The sequence below is a fragment of the Rana temporaria genome, chromosome 6 (assembly GCF_905171775.1).
Source record: "Rana temporaria chromosome 6, aRanTem1.1, whole genome shotgun sequence".
In the NCBI taxonomy this organism is placed as follows: Eukaryota; Metazoa; Chordata; class Amphibia; order Anura; family Ranidae; genus Rana; species Rana temporaria.
The window spans coordinates 213995179-214018824 of NC_053494.1; positions in this window are offsets into that span (position 1 = coordinate 213995179).

The window sequence follows — 23646 nt, forward strand, 5'->3', positions numbered from 1 at the left end:
TTCACTTTACAACATAGTCTGCAGGATTCAACCTTACAGTGCAAGGGGGCACTCTTATGTAAAGGGGAATGCAGTGGACTCTGATATAAGTGTGGTCTCTGGTCACCCGTGCCCACCTTTATATTAGAGTTTGACCCCTTTCACACTGAGACGCTTTGCAGGTGCTATAACACTAAAGATAGCGCCTGCAAAGGGCCCTGAAAGAGCCGCTTCTGCCCATTGAAATAAATAGGCACCGCAGATATACTGCCGGCAAAGCGCATGATGTTGGGCTGGTATAATGCTATGGGGCTGGTATGAAATAATTTCCAGGGCTGGTTTTTATTCCCAGTCCGGCCCTGTAGGGCGGCCAGGAGGCCTTTCAGCATCCTTATGTAATTTCGGTAGAAAGTAGATAATGGGAGTCCGGCAGTAAAAAGGATCTAAATAAGAGGCCTCCTTACTGGTCAGAACACCCTTACCCTTACCCACTTCCACCAAAGAATGCAGCTCATTTTTATACATCACCATAGGATCACCCCGCAATACAGAATAAGTACTACGGTCGCTCAAAAGTCTGCTCATCTCCTCGAAATAATAAGCCTTACTGAGCACAACAAGCCCCCCCCCCTTATCAGCGGGACGAATCACTATATCATTCCGTTTTTCTAGTGATAAAATTCCACGCTTAATACATTGAGAATCTTTCACTCTCTTGATGTTGAGACTTTCCAAATCTTTACACACCATATTGCGAAAGACATCAAGATGCCTAGTATCTGTATATTGTGGGTTAAAAGTAGAGCGGTTCCTAAGATTCGAATGACCCGGAGTAATCCCAGAGGAATTCCTCTCTATTGGATTAGACAAGAAATACTTTTTCATATTCAGACTTCTGGTGTACTTTTGTACATTGACATAAGTCTGAAATTTGTTCATATTCCGGATCGGGGCAAATTTTAAGCCTCTATCTAAAACTCTAGTTTCATCATCGGTCAAAGGAACTCCGCTAAGGTTAAAAATTCCAGTACCTATCAGGACCTTGGCCTTTTGGGCTCTTCTACCGCCTCTGACCCCTCTAGATTTTTTCTCTTTAGGGTGGATTTCCCCCTTGGGGTCTGACTTAGAGGAGGAGGACCGTTCTCCCCCCCAATCCCCTATCCAAGGAGGTGGGTAAGGCGGAGGTCCCCTCCAAGGGGTCCTCCCCTGCCCTAAAAAATGCTGATTGGTAGGTGGAGGTCCTTCCCAATAGTTCTGCAAAGGTGCATAGTAATTATAGGTGGGCAGAGGTGGGGCCCCCCCCTGGGACGCCACCCCTCCCACCACCCTGTCCGTTCCCCCTGTTAGAGACTGTCCTCCAGGGGGGAATGGCCTGAGAATCAGGTCCAGGTGATTGAGGTAGTCTACCGACTTGGTGACCCGCTTTTCCTCTCGTATTTTTATTTTTGTTATTTTTACCCCTTCCCCTTGTAGGACCCCCTCCTATTACCTATTACCCTTACTATCCCGCAAACAGCGGAAGAAGTTATGGTTGGAGAGTCAAATTAAAGAGATAACTGACCGTATTGAGCGACATAAGGACACCTCTGAGTTCATTCGCCTCTCTGGGGAGCTTAAAAATAAGCTTGAAAAATGGGATAAAGAGACCCAAGAAAAAAAGCGCAAGAAGTTCTTGCGTGATGTGAATGATTTTGGGGTGCCTAACGTTTACAAGTTGCAATCTCTTAGCTCTCTGTCTTTAGCCCCTACTTTATCTGCATCAATGGATACCTCTGAACCACCCCCTCCCATGTTATCCCAGGGATCTGGGATTAACCATGGTGATGGGGTGTCAACTAGGACACCTTTGAGACCATTCAGTCCTCTAAACAGAGGAGGGGGTCCTACAAGGGGAAGGGGTAAAAATAACAAAAATAAAAATACGAGAGGAAAAGCGGGTCACCAAGTCGGTAGACTACCTCAATCACCTGGACCTGATTCTCAGGCCATTCCCCCCTGGAGGACAGTCTCTAACAGGGGGAACGGACAGGGTGGTGGGAGGGGTGGCGTCCCAGGGGGGGCCCCACCTCTGCCCACCTATAATTACTATGCACCTTTGCAGAACTATTGGGAAGGACCTCCACCTACCAATCAGCATTTTTTAGGGCAGGGGAGGACCCCTTGGAGGGGACCTCCGCCTTACCCACCTCCTTGGATAGGGGATTGGGGGGAGAACGGTCCTCCTCCTCTAAGTCAGACCCCAAGGGGGAAATCCACCCTAAAGAGAAAAAATCTAGAGGGGTCAGAGGCGGTAGAAGAGCCCAAAAGGCCAAGGTCCTGATAGGTACTGGAATTTTTAACCTTAGCGGAGTTCCTTTGACCGATGATGAAACTAGAGTTTTAGATAGAGGCTTAAAATTTGCCCCGATCCGGAATATGAACAAATTTCAGACTTATGTCAATGTACAAAAGTACACCAGAAGTCTGAATATGAAAAAGTATTTCTTGTCTAATCCAATAGAGAGGAATTCCTCTGGGATTACTCCGGGTCATTCGAATCTTAGGAACCGCTCTACTTTTAACCCACAATATACAGATACTAGGCATCTTGATGTCTTTCGCAATATGGTGTGTAAAGATTTGGAAAGTCTCAACATCAAGAGAGTGAAAGATTCTCAATGTATTAAGCGTGGAATTTTATCACTAGAAAAACGGAATGATATAGTGATTCGTCCCGCTGATAAGGGGGGGGGGCTTGTTGTGCTCAGTAAGGCTTATTATTTCGAGGAGATGAGCAGACTTTTGAGCGACCGTAGTACTTATTCTGTATTGCGGGGTGATCCTATGGTGATGTATAAAAATGAGCTGCATTCTTTGGTGGAAGTGGGTAAGGGTAAGGGTGTTCTGACCAGTAAGGAGGCCTCTTATTTAGATCCTTTTTACTGCCGGACTCCCATTATCTACTTTCTACCGAAATTACATAAGGATGCTGAAAGGCCTCCTGGCCGCCCTATTGTAAACGGCATAGATTCCGTCAGTTCCCGACTGGGACAATATCTTGATGTTTTTCTACAACCCCTTGTATGTAGGTTGCCTGCTTACCTCAGGGATACTAAACAGATCATTCAGATTTTGGATACTATCCCCTGCACTCCCAATACCATTCTTGTGACTGCAGATGTAGGGTCGCTCTATACCATCATCGATCACGAAGCAGCCTTGACTTCGGTCCGTTGGGCGTTAGAGTCCTCCGACCTTAGCTACGATCATGTGCAGTTCTTGCTGGATTGCCTTAAATTTTGTTTGTTAAGAAATTATTTTTGGTTTAATAAAGAATTTTTTCTTCAGCAATGTGGAGTTGCTATGGGAGCCCGTTTCGCTCCCAGTGTGGCCAATCTCTTTATGGCGCACTGGGAGCGTGACGTTGTTTTCCAAGATAGACCGCACCAGTTGCGGTGTTACCGTAGGTACATTGATGACCTTATCATGGTCTGGGAGGGTGACCTGCCCTCATTACAATTATTTATGGATAAACTGAATTCTAATACCAAGAATATAGTTTTAACTTGGACAGTCTCCCATGATAAGATAAACTTCCTTGACCTTGAGATATTCAAGTCAGATAATGTGCTTGTAACCAAAAATTATTTTAAAACAGTTGATCGTAATGGATATATTCCTTTGTCAAGTTGTCACCATCGTCTGTGGCTATGCAATATCCCGCGGGGCCAGTTTGTGAGGCTCCGCAGGAATTGCACCCTGGAGTCGGATTATCTGGCCCAGTCGCAGGAATTATCTAATCGATTTGTGTCTAAAGGTTACTCTCGCCCCTTGATTATGCAAGAAATGGAAAAAGTTAGGCTGTTAGAGAGGAGTGTTATTGTAGCTGACAAACCACCCATTACTGATAAGGAGCCATCTAACTTCAAAATGGTGCTTGACTATAACATTCAGTATAAGAAATTTGAAAAAATAGTGGCCAAACACTGGCCCATCTTGAAGGGCGATGTTGTTTTGGGTCCGGCCCTTCCGGATCGGCCACAATTCATCTATAGAAAAGCCCCCTCCCTGAGGGATAGTCTAGCCCCTGGTGTAATTGACCCGCCAGTTGTTGCACAGCCAAAACTTTTTGACTTCCTATCTGGATTTTATGCTTGTGGTCGCTGTGCGACCTGCAAGCATGTCAAACAGCATATTAAGAAACGGAAGTCTTTCTGTTCCAATGTGACCCAGTTAGAGTATCCCATCAAGCAATTAATTACGTGCGATACTATCGGCGTAGTTTATATGCTTGAGTGTGAGTGCGGCTTGCAGTATGTGGGTCGCACGTCACGGGCATTGCATGTGAGAGTGGGGGAACATATCAGCAATATCAAAAGGGGTATTAGGAGTCACAGTGTATCTAAACACTTTAGGCAGTGTCACCAGAGGAATCCCAAAGGGTTAAAATTCTGGGGCATTGAAAAAGTTACAAAACATTGGCGAGGGGGACATTACATCCGCCAGTTGAGTCGGCGTGAGTCTTATTGGATATATGAGACTAAAGTATCCTCGCCAGCTGGTTTAAATGTAGAGTTTGACCTTAATTGTTTTATTTCCAATAGATAATCCCCCCTTTCTTATGTATTCTTATGTATCTGTATATTTTTAAATATTTTTAAATATTTTTAATTATATTTTGTATATATTATATTTTATATATATATATATATATATTTTAATATTAATATTTTTATTTTTAATATTCATAACATTTATGTCCAGTATCTGTTACACGTAGTGTTCCTTTTCGAGACCTTAATGGGTTAATATATAAGGATTTACATATGTGTTTTTGATGTATTTTATGTAATTTGGGTGTGCGATCGTGGCTGACGTCATTTATATTTTTTATGTAAGATTTCTTTTTAAAGGGGTCTTTTTTTGCCTTTGAGGATTTCTATCCTTATTGCATATATAACTTTTGGTATATAGGAGTCTGCCCTTTGATAGTATTCCGATCGAATGTGTTTCCTTTTTCCCATTATGATCGAATCTGTCACTTTTTTCCATCATGGTGCAGTTTGTGCCTTCCTTTGCTGACAGTCTTTTGTTGTCTAATTAGGATTGATGGGAGGGCTTGATTACTAGTGGGTGTGTCATGGCAGCCACAGGCTTCTTATACCTAGACAGCGGGACGTTTGCATGCTGCCTTTTTTCACCCCACGCTGATGAAGTCCCGCTCATAGGGACGTAACGTCGTACGAGGGGAAGGGGCCACATGAGACGTCAACCGCGATCGCCGACCTAGACTGAAACCCATGCTTTTATGGATGTTTTATGCTGTTTCGCTGCACTCGTTTGAGAGTGCTTATACAGTGAGTGTATTCGTTTTTTATTCTTAAATAAATGTATTTTGGCTTCAGAGAGCACTAGATTTCCTCTCCTTTGTTTTTTATGCCCTGATTGCCATGTCCTGATCCTGAGTCTGACTGATATCGTGGTTCTACTGCTGCATTGCTTGCTGTCCTCTGAGAACAGGTGGTTCTCTGATTATGCTTTGTGACCTATTGCAGGTCGAAGTTGTAAGGTGAGAGGCCATTCCTGCTATTTGGTGGAGGTTCCTTCTGGATATCACCCTTTGGATTTTTGCACTATTATATTCCGATTTGGATCATCTTTTTGCACTTGAGCACTTTATATGGACTTTATTATATAATTTTTAATTATATATCATATATCATATGTTTTAACTTTCTGTATGTATAGTTTAAAATTGTTTGTTTTGCGCTGCACTATTATTATTAGATAACATGGAATGGTAACCTTGCTTACCGAGGCAAGAGGAGAAGATTGCTGTCATATAGCCATGATGAGACCGATGTCACTGGTGAGGTAAGACAACGCTCAATTCTCTGTACCCCCCTCCCCCACCTGGGGATGTCCGCCTACCCCACTCCCTTGACAACTGGGGAAAAGACACACACCTCCGGGAGGTGACCTTCCCCCAACACCTGCCAACACTGACAGAAAAACCTTCAGAAATTGCTAGAACAAATCCCTTAACACCTCCTCAGAGGGCCCCTGAATGGCTGCAGGCTCCAGATTTTGTGTCGCATGGCTTTGCCCTCCCAGATCCCGTTCAAGCTGTCTTGCATACACACTGTCACACCAAATTCCGACCGCCAAGAACGCGGTGACGTACAACACTACGACGAGCCTAGAAAAATGAAGTTTAATGCTTCCGAGCATGCGTCAAATTGTTTCCGAGCATCAGGGCCGCCATCAGGGGGGTACAGGCAGTACACCTGCAAGGGGCCCGAAGGTCCCCAGGGGCCTGGATGGCAACCCCCCCCCTTTTTTTTATATATATATATTATTTTTTTATTTTTTATTAAAGGGACATTTTTTTTTAGGGGTCCGGAGATCCCCAGGGCCCCAGATGACAACCCCCTTTTTTATAAAAAAAAAATATATATATTTTTTTATTTCTTTTTTTATGTATATATATATATATATATATATATATATATATATATATATATATATATATATATATATATATTATTAAAGGGCCCAGAGGTCCCAAGGGCCCCCGGATGGCAACTCCCCTTTTTTTTATAAAAAAAAATATTATTTTTTTATATTATTTTATTTCTTTTTTTTTCTATTTAGTTTATATATACTGTATATATATATATATATATATATATATATATATATATATATATATATTTATATTTTTTTTTCTATTAAAGGGCTCAGAGGTCACCAGGGCCCTTTTTTTAAATGTTTATTTTTTTATTTTTGTTTATATATCTTTTTTATTTTTTTTTAAAGGGCCCAGAGGTCCCGGATGGCAACCCCCCTTTTTTTGTAATTTCTTTTTATAAAAAAATAATAATAATTTGTATATATATATAGGGCCCAGAGGTCCCCAGATGGCAACACCCCTTTTTTAAAAAAAAATATATATATATTTTTATTTCTTTTTATTAAAGGGCCCAGAGGTCCCCAAGGTCCCCCTTTTTTTATGTATATTTTAATATTTTTCTTCTTTTTTTTGTAAAGGCCCCCCCCCCCGCTTCTCAATTTCAGGCGCCAGCACCCCCCCCCCCCCCCCCCTGGTTCTCTGCTCCTGGGGGCCCATGCCTGAAGCTGTGTAAGGGGCCCCATAATTCCTGATGGCGGCCCTGCCGAGCATGCATGGTTTTTCCTCCGTCGGAGTTCCATACAGACAAAAAAAGGCCGATTGGGCATACACATGGTCGGAATATCTGATGAAAAGATTCCGTCAGACTTTTTCCATCGGAAATTCCGATCGTGTGTACGAGGCATAACAAGAGTACAAAGGCAGTAAAACTCGTATTTTCCTTCGTCTAGCGCTGTAGGGGTTGCCGGAACACTTCACCAGATTTGTAAAGCAGTCTGTTGTAGATTCGCTTCTCTCTGCCTGTCCTGGTGACAATGTTAGAGTCGTACTTTAATGTGAAAAGCTCCGTTATTTATTAAATGAAATAGTAATGTCTTTTAATTAAACATTGATCCTAGTCTGTCTCCCAAACCCCGGCCGAGCTGTACCGGCAGAGATTGCCAAGTCATAAATAATCCAAATCTTTTTTATGTCTAAATAGATTAATATGAAAATCTCAGTTATCTAGAAAATAAATCAGTTATGATTTTAATTAAGCATTGATCTCTAGCAGGGAGCGGCGCTCTCCACCTCTTCACACCCTCGGCCTCAGCCGAACGAGGGAGAACGTGGAACAGCTAAAGGCCATGTTTAGACATTGCATTGCGGGAATGAGAGTTCTCGCTTGAGATTTTCAAAGTGTGATTTATGCGGGTTTTCCGTACGTTGCTCATTTTAATTGGCTGCCATATGCGTATTTGTTGACCGAGTTAGGTTATTATGCCTCGTACACACGACCGGTTTTCCCGACGGGAAAACTGAGAGGAGAGCTTTTGGCCAGGAATCCTGGTCGTGTGTATGCGCCTCGCAGGTTTTCCGACAGGAAAACTGCCCAAAAACCGCCGGACAAAATAAGAAAACTGTCAGACTTTTGCCCAGAGGTTTTTTGCAGTTTTCCAATCTGAAAAACTGTGGTGGAGCATACAATACCTGTCGTCGAGAATGTGTTTCCAGCACGACGGCATCGCGCTGATTCTCGGCAACATGGTGCCGACATCTCGCACTCGCTGGAATAGAAAAAACACATTCCAGCGAGCACGTCATAGAAGCGACGGAGATCCGACTTGGATTCCCGCCAATTCTATCCGCAGCGTTTGGTATGAATCATTTTTAATAAAAAAACAGCATGGGTTCCCCCCAGGGGCATACCAGGCCCTTAGGTCTGGTATGGATTGTAAGGAGAACCCTCTACGCCGAAAAAACGGCGTGGGGGTCCCCCCACAATCCATACCAGACCCGTATCCAAGCACGCCGCCCGGCCGGTCGGAAAAGGAGTGGGGACGAGCGAGCCCCCCTCCCTCCTGAGCCGTACCAGGCCGCATGTCCGCAACATGGGGGGGTTGGGTGCCCTGGGGCGGGGGGGGCGCCCCCCCCCAAAAAAAAACTGTCCCCATGTTGATAAAGACAGGGCCTCTTCCCAACCACCCTGGCCGTTGGTTGTTGGGGTCTGCGGGTGGGGGGTTTATAGGAATCTGGGAGCCCCCTTTAATAAGGGGGCCCCTATATACCAGCCCCCCACCCTAGGTGAATGAATATGGGCATCGTACCCCTACCCATTCACCTGGAGGCAAAGAGTCAATAAAATAAACACACAACACAGAGTTTTAAAATAATTTATTAGTCATCTCCAGGGGGTTTTCTTCACTCTCCGGGGGGGTCTTCTCCACTCTCCAGGGGGTCTTTTTCCATCTTCTCCGCTCTCCGCTGTCATCTCGGCGCTGCCCTGTTCTTCTCCCGCTCGCTCTCTGGTGCCTTCTTCGGGGCTGGCCGCCGTTTTTTTTTTTTTTTTTTAGCTCTCTTACTAGCAGCGGCGCAGCCTGCTCTTCTTTGCCGTCTTCTGCCTTCTTCTTCTTTTCTTCTTATGTTGACGCGTCGCTTCCTCCCGCTGTAATGCCGGGTGCGTGGCTCGCACCGATTTATATAGGCCTCTTATGGCGTCACAGTCCCATCATGCTCCGGGACCCCCCCGGAGCTGACTAATAAATTATTTTAAAACCTTGTGTTATGGGTTTATTTTATTGACACTTTATTGCCTCCAGGTGGGGGGGCCGAAGGGTGGGGGGGCCGAAAAATCTGGGGGCCCCCTTATTAAAGGGGGCTCCCAGATTCCAATAAGCCCCCCGCCCGCAGACCCTGACAACCAACGGCCAGGGTTGTCGGGAAGAGGCCCTGTCCTTATCAACATGGGGACAGGGTACTTTGGGGTTGCCCCAGAGCACCCAACCCCCCCATGTTGAGGGCATGCGGCCTGGTACGGCTCAGGAGGGGGGGTGCTCGGTCGTCCCCACTCCTTTCCTGACTGGCCGGGCGGCGTGCTTGGATACGGGTCTGGTATGGATTGTGGTGGGACCCCCCACACCGTTTTTTCGGCGTAGGGGGCTCTCCTTACAATCCATACCAGACCTAAGTGCCTGGTATGCCCCTTGGGGGGAACCCATGCCAGTGTTTTTTTGTTTAAAATTTGGCGTGGAGGTCCCCCTCATGATTCATACCAAACGCTGCGGCTAGAATTGGCGGGAATCCAAGTCGGATCCTCGTCGTTTCTATGACGGCTTTTTCCCATCGCGGCGAGCCGGCTCGGCGCTGGCTCCTGCGACGGGGGTCGTAGGTGGTCACAATATCGCGGTCACCTACAGTACACAAGGCTGGGATTCCCGACTAAATCTCCATCGCAGTTTTCCTGTCAGGAAAACTGGCCATGTGTAGGGGGAAAGACTGACTGAGCAGGTTTTCTGCTTTCCCCTCGGGATTTCCGATGGGAACTTTTCGCGTCAGAAATCCTGCACGTGTGTACAGGGCTTTAGAGTAATTATGGTATTAGGGTAGTAGAAAACCCACCATTTTTTTTAAGGACTTTCAGCATCTGATTTAATCACTTTTTATATTTTATGTTTGCCTATGCTCCGGTTTTGGTTGGTGCCACAACCACTGCCCCAGATTTCCTGTCTCTTGCAGCAACCTATGAAGCCTTGTACTGTATATCCAAAGCAGTGGTGGCTCCAGCCAGGGAGCGGCAAACAAACCAACCGACCCTCTCCAGAACTTGAAAAAGGAGCGTGGCTGTCGTGTTATCCTCAGCGCACACGCTCAAGAAACGCGTTGCTTTCCAGTGACGTCATTCTTCCTTGTCTACATACCAACTGCGCCTCAAGTCTTGAATTGTCTCCACCGCAGCCGGCTTCCTACTACCAGTGGTGTCGTATCGAGCAAAGCGCCTCTTCCCCACCGGAATGGATCAACATACTGTTGACCAGATTAACCCATTGCTGGGACTTATTCATGCCTAATTATGTCTTCTCAAATGCGAGTTGCCTATACTAAGTGTTACAATATCCCCACCCAGAGGCGCCTCTTTCCCAGTGTCTCGATCCCCCCCCGGGGGCAACAAACAGACCACCCGACACCCACCCCCTGGTGGGTGGTGGTACTCACACAGTCAGGCCCTTGGCTTCTATGCAGAGCAGATGACGGATGCAGAGCCAAAGACGGTGGCCATCTTCTGGATCTCCCAGTACAATCGCTTCTCCTTTCAGTCAACCGCGCTTATCCCGCTTCCTGATTGTCCGGGAGGAGAAGCATGAAGATAATAGCGAATATTAATTTGCTATTGTCACACAAGTGGGTGGGCTTGGGGCACAGTGCTCTGCGCCCCGAGCCCACCCTTTTTTTAAGCCAATTAGAGCCTCAGGTTCTAATCATGTGCTTCAAAAATAAAAAATAAAACATTGGAATCCATGCTCCCTGCTTGGAGATTGGGGCCGGGCGCATGGATTAGTGGGGGCGCCCCTGCGCACCCTGTATGGAGCGGCCATCGCTGGTCTAAAGTTACATGACAAGTCACACTAGTGTGGACGGAGCAGTGTTGCCAACTGTCAGTACTTCTGGCAACCAGTAAAAAATGGGCACTCTTCTCCTGACAGTAAGTGCCAGTGAAAGGAAAAAGTTGCCATTAAAAAATATGGCTGTGACGGTTCGGAGCTGCGAATGCACAGTTCTAGTCCGGGGCCCACCGAAACTATCCAAATGCCTGCTACAGTGTGTTTGAGTGGCGCCGGCGGGGGGCTGGTCTGGCAGAGGCGGTGCCTGGGCGTGTCGTGTGATGTCATAGTGCAAGGGAGCCAAGCAGAGCGGCCGGAGCCTTGTGTGTGGGTCTGCAGGGTGGGAGCAAGGCAAGACGGGAGTGGGACTGTCGGTGCTGTTTGGACTGGAGTGGAGTGAAGGGACCACCTGGCGTGGAGAGAGACTGTCACTGTGACTCAGGAGGGGACGTGTCATGTCAGTGATCTGTGCTGCTGCACACCGCTGTCAGGATCACTGTGAGAGTCAGTTTCATGTGTGTGTGCCGCCCATTCTAATTTCTTACCCTCTTGAGTCCTCTCCCTGAGCTACTTACTATATCCAAAATAAAATAAGTAATATGTTGTTTGCCTTCAAATAAAAAATAACAAACATGTTATACTTGCCTCCTCTGTGCGGTTGGTTTTGCACAGAGCAGCCTTGATTCTCCTCTTCTCGTTTTCCCTCTTTGCTGCCCCTGGCCCCTCCCTCCTGTTGAGTGCCCCCACAGCAAGCAGCTTGCTATGGGGGCACCCAAGCCCATCAGCAGCACCCTGTGTCCATTCAGACATGGGGCTGTGGTTCGGCCCTGGCCCCTCTCTCGCTCCTGATTGGCTAACTGACTTTGATTGGCAGCAGTGGGAGCCACTGCTGTGTCTCAGCCAATCAGGAGGGGAGTCCTGGATGGCCGAGGGACTCGTGGACATCGCTGAAGAGAGATGGGGCTCAGGTAAGTATTAGGGGGGCTGAGGGGGGCTGCTGCTCACAGTGAGTAAAGTGGTGATGTGGCGGCCTTTTTTGGGGGGTATCAGATTGGCCCGGGGGGGGGGGGGGGGGGGGGGGGGGGTCAGTTTCATTCTGGGACACTGTATTGTCCTGGAATGAATGTGCCCGGAACAGACCTGCAAAATGCAGGACTGTCCCAGGCAATCCGGAACATGTGGTCACCCTAGCGGGCACGCTCCCGCAATTCGAAGCGCGGACGCGCGCCCGCAATCTCACATGCGCGGACCGACGTACAGGTACATCAGCTCACGTAGGAGAGCCAAACTGCCACAGAAAAAGTATGGCCGTTGGCCGGCAAGTGATTAAATATACTTCAAGTCCATGACTGTAACAAATGAACACAAATATATAAAAAGAAATCTATGCATAACTACTAGGCATTTCCTTTAATTCAAAGTGAAATAAATCCCGATAGATTCCGGCACCGAGCTCCGGCAGGTTTGATCCATTCAGCCTTAATTTTCGGCCCTATCAGAAGATATTAGTTGCCATCAATCAGAGATGCGCGCATCAAGATAAAAAACAAATGACATCAGCGCCTTGTAATTAAAACCGACTGAAACGCGATGATTTCTGGAGGAAAGGCGCGGCGAGTCAGGCAGGAATTGCTTTGCTGAACAAAATGTGCCGCGCCAAGCGGAATCCTTGTGGGTAATTCTGAGAAAAATGATTAAATAAGCGTTTCCTCGCTGTTTATATACCAGTTAATAATGAGGACAGAGACAAATATACATAGAGTACAAAGAGTGCGAACCGCTGTTTTATGATTGTACAGACGCGGGAACAAATTCTACAAAGAGGCAAAAAATCTTACATATTAAAAAAGCAGCCAAAAAAAAGCGATATCTCTTCTTGTCCGCCTTCCGTGTTGGGTTAACTCCAACCAAAAGAAGATACATCATTTAACCACTTAAACTCCGAAAGGTTCCCCCCCCCCCCCTTCATGACCAGGCCATTTTTTTGCGATATGGCACTGCGTTACTTTAACCGCTTAAGCCCCGGACCATTATGCAGGTAAAGGACCTAGCCCCTTTTTGCGATTCGGCACTGCGTCGATTTAACAGACAATTTTTGCGGTCGTGCGACTTGGCTCCCAAACAAAATTGGCGTCCTTTTTTCCCCACAAATAGAGCTTTCTTTTGGTGGTATTTGATCACCTCTGCGGTTTTTATTTTTTGCCCTATAAACAAAAATAGAGCGACAATTTTGAAAAAAACACAGAGGCCCGGATTCACAAAGCACCTGCGCCGACGTATCTCGAGATACGCCGCGTAAGTGCAAATATGCGCCGTCGTATCTGTGCGCCGTGCCCACATAACTAGATATGCCTGAAAATAGGCTTCATCCGACCAACATAACTTGCCTACGCCGGCGTATCGTGGGCGCATATTTACGCTGGACGCATGTGTCGCTCCCATTGATTTTCTATTCAAATATGCAAATGAGGGAGATACGCCGATTCACGATCGTACTTGCGCCCGGCGCAGGCTATGACTGGTGTGCGTAAGTCGTACGTACGTCGTAAAGTTATGCCCCATAAAGGAGGTGTACCTCAGCAGCATCCATGCAAAGGGCTGCACCAGGGAACTCAAGCCGTCGTATTTTACGTCGTTTACGTTGGAGGTGAATATGGCTGGGCGTAGGTTACGTTAATGCCGTAGGCAGTGATCCGACGTATCTTAGGGAGTAGATCCGACGTGATTCTGAGCATGCGCACTGGCATGCGTCCACGGGACGACGCATGCGCCGTTCATTATACGTATCTGTCTGAGACTCAGCCCATCATTTGCATGGGGTCACGCCTCATTTTCATGGCTCACGCCCACTCCCACCTACACCGGCTTGCGCCGAGGGAACCCAGCGCAGTTTGGGAGGAAGTGCTTTGTGAATTCGGTGCTTGCCTCTCTGCTCTACGTCGGCGTAGCGTATATTTGATACGCTACGCCGGTATAAATATGCACCAATGTATGTGAATCCGGGCCAATATTTTTTACATAGTTACATACAGCTCCTTTTCAAACGTTTTCACCTCCTTTGCATTTTTCGTGTTGTGTCGCCTCACAACCTGGAATTAACCCGGATTGTTTGAGGATTTACATCATTTCATTTACAGAACACGCCCACAACTTTGAAGATTTTTTTTTTTTATTGTGAAGCAACAAATAGGACAAAATAACAGAAAAAGTCACTGTGCATAACTATTCACCCCCCTAAAGTCAATACTTTGTAGAACCACTTTGTGCGGCTATCACAGCTCTGAGTCACTTTGGATAAGTCTCTATGATCTTGTCACATCTTACCACTGGGATTTTTGCCCCATTCCTCCTCCTTGCAAAACTGCTCCAGCTCCTTCAAGTTTAAGGATGGTTTGCGCTTGTGAACAGCAATCTTTAAGTCTGACCACAGATTTTCTATTGGATTGAGTTCTGGGCTTTCACTAGGCCATTTCAACACATTTACATGTTTCCCTTTAAACCACTCAAGTGATGCTTTAGCAGTATGTTTGGGGTCATTGTCCTGCTGGAAGGTGAACCTCCGTCCTGGCCTCAAATCACACACAAAGTGCTACAGGTTTCTTTAAGAATATCCCTGTATTTAGCACCATCCATCTTTCCCTCAACTTTGACCAGTTTCCCAGTCCCGACTGCTGAAAAACATCCCCACAGCATGATGCTTCCACCACCATGTTTCACAGTGGGGATGGTGTTCTTTGGGTGATGTGATGTGTTGGGTTTTACGCCAGACATAGCGTTTTCTTTGATGGCCAAAAAGTTAAATTTTAGTCTCATCAGACCAGAGCACCTTCCTCCATACATTTTGTGAGTCTCCCACATGACTTTTCACAAACTCAAAACGTGCCATTTTGTTTTTGTAATGTCTTTCTTCTGGCCACTCTGCCATGGAGTCCAACTCTATGGAGTGTATGGCTTATTGTCCCCCTATGTACAGATACTCCAGTCTCTGCTGTGGAACTCTGCAGCTCCTCCAGGGTTACCTTAGGTCTCTGTGCTCCTCTCTGATTAATGCCCTCCTTTCCCGGTCCGTGAGTTTTGATGTGCGGTCGTCTCTTGGCAGGTTTGCCGTTGTGCCATGTTCTTTCCATTTGGTGATGATAGATTTGATGGGGCTCCTAGGGATCATCAAAGAATTGTATATTTTTTTATAACCTAACCCTGACTTGTACTTCTCAACAACATTGCCCCTTACTTGTTTGGAGAGTTCCTTGGTCTTCATGGCAGTGTTTGGTTAGTGGTGCCCCCTGCTTAGGTGTTGCAGCCTCTGGGGCCTTTCAAAAAGGTGTATACAGTATGTAATGATAGATCATGTGACACTTAAGCCTCGTACACACAATCAGTCCATCCGATGAGAACGGTCTGAAGAACCGTTGTCATAGGTTAACCGATGAAGCTGACTGATGGTCCGTCGCGCCTACACACCATCGGTTAAAAAACTGATCGTGTCAGAACGCGGTGACGTAAAACACAACGACGTGCTGAAAAAAACGAAGTTCAATGCTTCCAAGCATGCGTCGACTTTATTCTGAGCATGCATGGATTTTTAACCGATGGTTGTGCCCAGTGGCGGCCCGTCCATAGGGACGCACGGGCGCCGCCCCCCCTCCCACAGTCTCAAAAAAAAAACAAAAAAAAAAAACGGGCCCTTTAAGAACTTTTATTCGGCTAAAATGTCATTTTGACATTTTAGCCGCAGTTCTGGCGGCCGTCTATAGAGGGCGCTGCAGCGCCACCCCCTCTCGCAAATAACACACATTCGTGCATAAATGCACGAATGTATGTTATTGGTTGGTTGCCAGCGCTGCCTGGTCTATTCAGATAACCGGATGCGGGACCCTGGTTACCCGAATAGCGGCAGCTGGTTGGCTGAGGGGAACTGCCTATCAAAGCCAGCGGCTCTGATAGGCTTTTCTCCGGCTCTCAGCTGTCTATACTCTGAGCGCAGGCAATCTGCGCTCATTGTATAAGACAAACGGCCGTTTCAGCCAATCAGGTTCCCGGATTCTGGTTATCAGGAACCTGATTGGCTGAAGCTTCACCACAGCGGCAGAAGACATCGAGGGAGCACATGGAATCCTCAGGTAAGTGCTTTTTACAGGGAAAGGGGCACAGTGGTGACAAAGGGCACAGAGGTGACAATTGGCACAGTGGCATCATGGGGCACAGTGGTGACAAAGGGCACAGAGGTGACAATGGGCACAGTGGCATCATGGGGCACAGTGGTGAGTGACAATGGGCACAGTGGCATCATGGGGCACAGTGGTGAGTGACAATGGGCACAGTGGCATCATGGGGCACAGTGGTGACAATGGGCACAGTGGCATCATGGGGCACAGTGGTGACAATGGGCACAGTGGCATCATGGGGCACAGTGGTGACAATTAAAGGGCACAGTGGTGACAATTGGCACAGTGGCAACAGTTGAGGGGCACAGTGGCTGCATTTGATGGCATGGCACAGTGGTGACAATTGATGGCACAGTGGCTGCGTTTGATAGCATGGCACAGTGGTAACAATTGATGGCACAGTTGCTGTGTTGCATGGCACAGTGGTGACAATTGATGGCACAGTGGCTGCGTTTGATGGCATGGCACAGTGGTGACAATTGATGGCACAGTGGTTGCGTTTGATGGCATGGCACAGTGGTGACAATTGATGGCACAGTGGCTGCGTTTGATGGCATGGCACAGTGGTGACAATTGATGGCACAGTGGCTGCGTTTGATGGCATGGCACAGTGGTGACAATTGATGGCACAGTTGCTGTTTGATGGCATGGCACAGTGGTGACAATTGATGGCACAGTGGCTGCATTTGGTGGCATGGCACAGTGGCTGCGTTTGATGGCACAGTGGCTGCATGTGATGGGCACAGTGAGGCTGCAATTTTTTTTTTTTCCGTTTGCGCCCCCCCAAAAATTTTGAGCACCAGCCGCCACTGGTTGTGCCTACTAACGATCGGTTTTGACCTATCGGTTAGGAATCCATTGGTTAAATAACCTATGGGGCCCACACAGACCGTTGTCCTCTGGTTAACCTATCGTGTGTACGAGGCCTTAAATTGCACACAGGTGGACATTATTTCACAAATTATGGAACTTCTGATGGTAATTGGTTGCACCAGAGCTGTTTATGGGCTTCATAACAAAGGGGGTGAATACATACGCACATGACAATTATCATTTTTTTATTTCTGAAAAATTGTTTTATGTATATATTTCTCTAATTTTACTTCACCAATGTAGACTATTGTGTTCTGATCCGTCACATAAAATTTAGATTAAAAAAAAAAACATTGAACTAAAGGCTGTAATGTAACAAATTCCTTTATTTTTTTTATTGGCCCTGTTGGGGGGCTTTGGTGAGATATCAGGGGTCCTAACAGACCTCTGACATCTCCCCTCTGAGACAGAGAAAGGGACTAGGGAAACTGATTCCCCAGTCCCTTTCTCAGCAGCCTAAGCTGCACTGAAAATGAATGGAGAGAAGACAGCCGCTTATCTTCATTCATAAACTGAAACATTGTAAACAGAGTTTACGATGTTTCAGTTATGTGAATGTACAGAGTCATCACTGACTCTGTACATTCGGAAAAGGTAGGAGCCGGATTTACCGGCTCCTACCGCCGCTCTCCATCCTGACTGATCGAGGGGGTGGAGGAGGAGAACAGAGGGGGGACACGGCGGCAGGACACGGCGGCAGCATGTAGGGGGGACACAGCGGCAGGACACGGCGGTAGCAAGAAAAAAGAGATGGCAGCATGGAGGGACACGGCGGGGGGCTGGTGGAGGACAGTCAGCGGGGATCAGTGACTGACTGTCTAAGTATCGGGTGAAGCATCGGAGCATTTTCCCCAGTACAAGTACTCGGGCAAATGCTCGGTATCGGTCCCGATACCGATACTAGTATCGGTATCAGGACAACCCTAGTCCCAATACTTTTGGTAATAGAGTGTATGTTTAGCACCTTGCTTACGCCTCCCACCAGCCATGGTCTGCCTGCATTGTACAAAGATGAAGAGAGACACAGTGATATCATCAATGGGCCTGAGATGTGGTAAGTAGTGAAAATTGAAAGATGTATTAATCATTTTTGAGAAAAGAAGGAACCGGGGAAAGCAAAATATAGACAGATTACATTTCAGCTTTAAGCTTTCCTTACATTTGGGATTGCCAATGGTCTCAGAGGCAGGAGCGCTAATTGGTCCCAAAGGGACCCAACTGTGTCCCCGGTTCAAGATTTCCTGCTGCCCATGTCCCGATCATTGTACCACTTAGGGCTGGACTAAGGGCCCTGGCGCTTTAAAGCCGCGATACTAACCGCCGAGCCTTTGTGGTACCTCTATGACTACGAACGCCATTCCGTCTTTTTATATATTTATTTACTTTTATCAGTGAGAGTCAAATAAATGACTGTAAAGGTGGCCTTAGTGTTTATCAATTTAATGGTTGCGTACACGGAGAATGAATTGGCGGGCCGCCTCCCGGGGCTTCGTATTGATATTAGCGGTATAAATGAAAAGAGTAAAATTACAAGGCTCAATGGGGAAGGTGATTAAAACTGGCTCAGCTCTGAATTTTAATTAGGTGAAGTTTATTGTTAAGTGTGTCTGACAAGATAGCAGCGTGAAATAATGGCGCTTGCTGGAATGTTCGGGCTCTGCATGCAAAATGAGCGCCGTGGTCAGAGGAGATAACATTTGTAATCACCCGAGTATTGAAATTTTCAGCCGATGGGGATAATAGCGGGCGGGCACCAACACGGGCGATCCTTTATTCTCCTTGGGAGGTGCTGCCACACTATATGCAGGCTGTTGGCTGGGCACTAAGAAAATGACAAATATTGGCGCTGATTACTTTCTGTATCAAACTGATAAATGAAGTAAGAAGTAGGCAGGTTTGCTCCCTCCATTTTCCAGGCTATTAACTGGTAAAGGGGTTCTCTTGGAGTAAAGGATCCCAGGTCACAAACAAAAAAAAAACAAGAAGGGCGCAAATGCCTAGTGCAGGGTTCTCCAAACTGCGGCCCGAGGGCCAGATGTGGCCCCTTACTAGCCTTTATCCGGCCCTTGGGGCACTATTCCTTCCCACTGATATGAGGCACTATTCCTCCTACTGACATCATCAAGGGGGCAGTATTTCTATCACTGATACCAATGATGGGATACTATTCCTCCTACTAATAGGAGCACTATGCTTCCTCCTACTGAGCACCAAACTCGAGGCCATATTTATTCCCACTGATGCTGGGACTAGGACATTTTCTGTTCCCACTGTCCACAATCCGGCCCTCCTAAAGTCCTAAGGACAATAAACCGGCCCTGTGTTTGGAAAGTTTGGAGACCCCTGGCCTAGTGCCTTATCTCCAACACTTTATGAAAATATATAAGATTCAAAATATACTCACAAACCAATAAGGAATGTTTGCGTATCAATGTAAATAGTCCAGATGTCAACCCTCCAATCTCATGGAGCAACATGGATGACAAAACAGTCCGACGTGTTTTGGGGACTGGCCCCCCTTTGTCATCTGTGTCATTCCATGAAATTGGAGGTAATGCTCTGAGGAAGGGGGGGGGTTAGGCCCTCGAAACACATCAGCATGATTTGTCTTTCGTGTTATTCAATAAGATTGGAGGTATTGCTCTGAGGAAGGGGGTCAGTCCCTCAAAACACGTCAGCATGATTTGTCATCCATGTTTGTGCATGAGTTTGGAGGTATTGCTCTGAGGAAGGGGGTCAGTTCCCAGAAACACATCAGCATTATTTGTCATTTGTGTTATTCAATAAGATTGGAGGTATTGCTCTGAGGAAGAGGGGTCAGTCCCCTTGAAACATGTTAGCATAAATTGTCATCCGTGTTTTTCCAAGAGTTTGGAGGTATTTCTCTGAGGAAGGGGGTCAGTCCTCTGCAAAACATCAGCATGATTTGTCAAGGTGTTATTCCATGAGATAAATGGTATTCCTCCGAGTAAGGCGGTCAGTCCCCCCGAAACACATTAGCATGATTAGTCATCCGTGTTATTCAATAATATTGGAGGTATTGCTCTGAGGATTGGGGTCAGTCCCCTTGAAACACGTCAGCATGATTTGTCATCCGTGTTTTCATGAGTTTGGAGGTAATGCTCTTTGGAAGGGGGTCAGTCCCCTGCAACACGCCACCATGATTTGTAACCTGTATTATTCCATGAGATTGAGGTATTCCTCTGATGAAGGGAGTCAGTCCTTTGAAACACATCAGCATGATTTGTCATCTGTATTATACCATGAGTTTGGAGGTATTGCTCTGAAGAAGGGGGTCAGTTTCCTTAAAACACGTCAGCATGATTTGTCATTCGTGTTTTTCCATGAGTTTGAAGGTATTGCTCTGAGGAAGAGGGTCAGTCCCCTCGAAACACGTCAGCACGATTCGCCATCTGTGTTATTCCACAAGATTGGAGGAATTTCTCTGCGGAACAGGGTCAGTCCCTCGAAAACCTGTCAGCATGATTTGTCATCTTTGTCTTTTCAAGAAGTTTGGAGGTATTGCTCTGAGGAAGGGGGTCAGTCCCCTGCAAAGCATCAACATGATTTGTCAAGGTGTTATTCCATGAGATAAATGGTATTCCTCCGAGTAAGGGGGTCAGTCCCCCGAAACACGTCAGCATGATTAATCATCCGTGTTATTCAATAAGATTGGAGGTATTGCTCTGAGGAAGGTGGTCAATCCACTTGAAATACGTCAGCATGATTTGTCACCCGTGTTTTTCATGAGTTTGGAGGTATTTCTCTGAGGAAGGGGTGTCAGTCCCCTTGAAATACATCAGCATGTTTTTCCATGAGATTGGAGGTTTTGCTCTGAGGAAGAGGGGTCAGTCCCCTTGAAACATGTCAGCATGATTTGTCATCTGTGTTTTTCCATGAGTTTGGAGGTATTGCTCTGAAGAAGGGGGTCAGTTTCCTTAAAACACGTCAGCATGATTTGTTATTTGTGATTTTCCATGAGTTTGGAGGTATTTCTCTGAGGAAGAGGGTCAGTCCCCTCGAAACACGTCAGCACGATTTGTCATCTGTATTATTCCACAAGATTGGAGGCATTTCTCTGCGGAACAGGGTCAGTCCCTCGAAAACCTGTCAGCATGATTTGTCATCCTTGTTTTTCCAAGAGTTTGGAGGTATTGCTCTGAGGAAGGGGGTCAGTCCCCTGCAAAGCATCAACATAATTTGTCAAGGTGTTATTCCATGAGATAAATGGTATTCCTCCGAGTAAGGGGGTCAGTCCCCCGAAACACGTCAGCATGATTAATCATCCATGTTATTCCATGAGATTAGAGGTATTGCTCTGAGGAAGGGGGTCAGTCCCCTTGAAATACATCAGCATGATTTATCATTAGTGTTGCTCACGAATATTCGTATTGCGAATATTCGGCTCGAATATGGCATATTCGAGTATTCGCGATATATTTCGAATTTCGCGGTGAATATTCGCAATTCCGAATATTCGCATTTTTTCAATTTTATTTTTAAAACAGATCACATCCTATCGACGTCTAAAAGCATTGCTGGTATGATTAGAGACCCTGGGCCGAGTAGCTAAGCTGAGGCGATCCTTTTATGTTGCCGAATATAAAAAAAATAAAAATTGTGAATTTTCGCTAATGCGAATGCGAAAATGATTGCGAATTTTCGATAACTGTGGTAGGAGAACTCTGATTGTCTCTGATGCAAAAGGGGGGGGGGCTTTGTGTATGTTTCTGTTATGAATATTTGTATGTTTGATATTATTATTTTTTTGTAAGAAGGAAAAAATTGCGCATACCTTAAAAAAAGGGGAGAATACAGCAGCAACTCAAAAATGTTATACAACATAAATGAATACAAGACAGAAAATGGAGTCGCTCTACAAGAATAAAAAATATGTCTAGTGACAAGACATGTGGGCAAATTATAAAATAAGCAAGCGCAAATAACTTGTGAAATACACAGTGAAACAAATATATAAAGAAATATAGTCCCAATAATAGAAAAATAATCTTTCATAAAAATGTCTTTGATATGTGAAGTGAAAAAAAGTCCAAAGCATGCAGCATGAACGTGTTCAATCTTTAAGGTGTTTGATTGACAAACGGCTGTGACAGATGGATAGAGTAAAGAATCACCACCAATGCAAAACACTTTTTATTTTCTATTGTAAAATATCACGAATATTCTGAGCCAATCAGAGTGCTCCTTCCGCATTTGCCGAATATTCTCAATTATTTTGTATTGTAAAATATCACGAATATTCTGAGCCAATCAGAGTGCTCCTTCCGCATTTGCCGAATATTAGCAATTATTTTGTATTGTAAAATATCACGAATATTCTGAGCCAATCAGAGTGCTCCTTCCGCATTTGCAGTGGCGTCTCCAGCTTTCATATTTAGGGGGGGCACATGGGGGGACAGGGACAAAAGTAGGGGGGCCAACTATCAAATGCAATTTTATATATACAGGGAGTGCATAATTATTAGGCAAGTTGTATTTTTGAGGATTCATTTTATTATTGAACAACAACCATGTTCTCAATGAACCCAAAAAACTCATTAATATCAAAGCTGAATATTTTTGGAAGTAGTTTTTAGTTTGTTTTTAGTTTTAGCTATTTTAGGGGGATATCTGTGTGTGCAGGTGACTATTACTGTGCATAATTATTAGGCAACTTAACAAAAAACAAATATATACCCATTTCAATTATTTATTTTTACCAGTGAAACCAATATAACATCTCAACATTCACAAATACACATTTCTGACATTTAAAAACAAAACAAAAACAAATCAGTGACCAATATAGCCACCTTTCTTTGCAAGGACACTCAAAAGCCTGCCATCCATGGATTCTGTCAGTGTTTTGATCTGTTCACCATCAACATTGCGTGCAGCAGCATCCACAGCCTCCCAGACACTGTTCAGAGAGGTGTACTGTTTTCCCTCCTTGTAAATCTCACATTTGATGATGGACCACAGGTTCTCAATGGGGTTCAGATCAGGTGAACAAGGAGGCCATGTCATTAGTTTTTCTTCTTTTATACCCTTTCTTGCCAGCCACGCTGTGGAGTACTTGGACGCGTGTGATGGAGCATTGTCCTGCATGAAAATCATGTTTTTCTTGAAGGATGCAGACTTCTTCCTGTACCACTGCTTGAAGAAGGTGTCTTCCAGAAACTGGCAGTAGGACTGGGAGTTGAGCTTGACTCCATCCTCAACCCGAAAAGGCCCCACAAGCTCATCTTTGATGATACCAGCCCAAACCAGTACTCCACCTCCACCTTGCTAGCGTCTGAGTCGGACTGGAGCTCTCTGCCCTTTACCAATCCAGCCACGGGCCCATCCATCTGGCCCATCAAGACTCACTCTCATTTCATCAGTCCATAAAACCTTAGAAAAATCAGTCTTGAGATATTTCTTGGCCCAGTCTTGACGTTTCAGCTTGTGTGTCTTGTTCAGTGGTGGTCGTCTTTCAGCCTTTTTTACCTTGGCCATGTCTCTGAGTATTGCACACCTTGTGCTTTTGGGCACTCCAGTGATGTTGCAGCTCTGAAATATGGCCAAACTGGTGGCAAGTGGCATCTTGGCAGCTGCACACTTGACTTTTCTCAGTTCATGGGCAGTTATTTTGCGCCTTGGTTTTTCCACACGCTTCTCG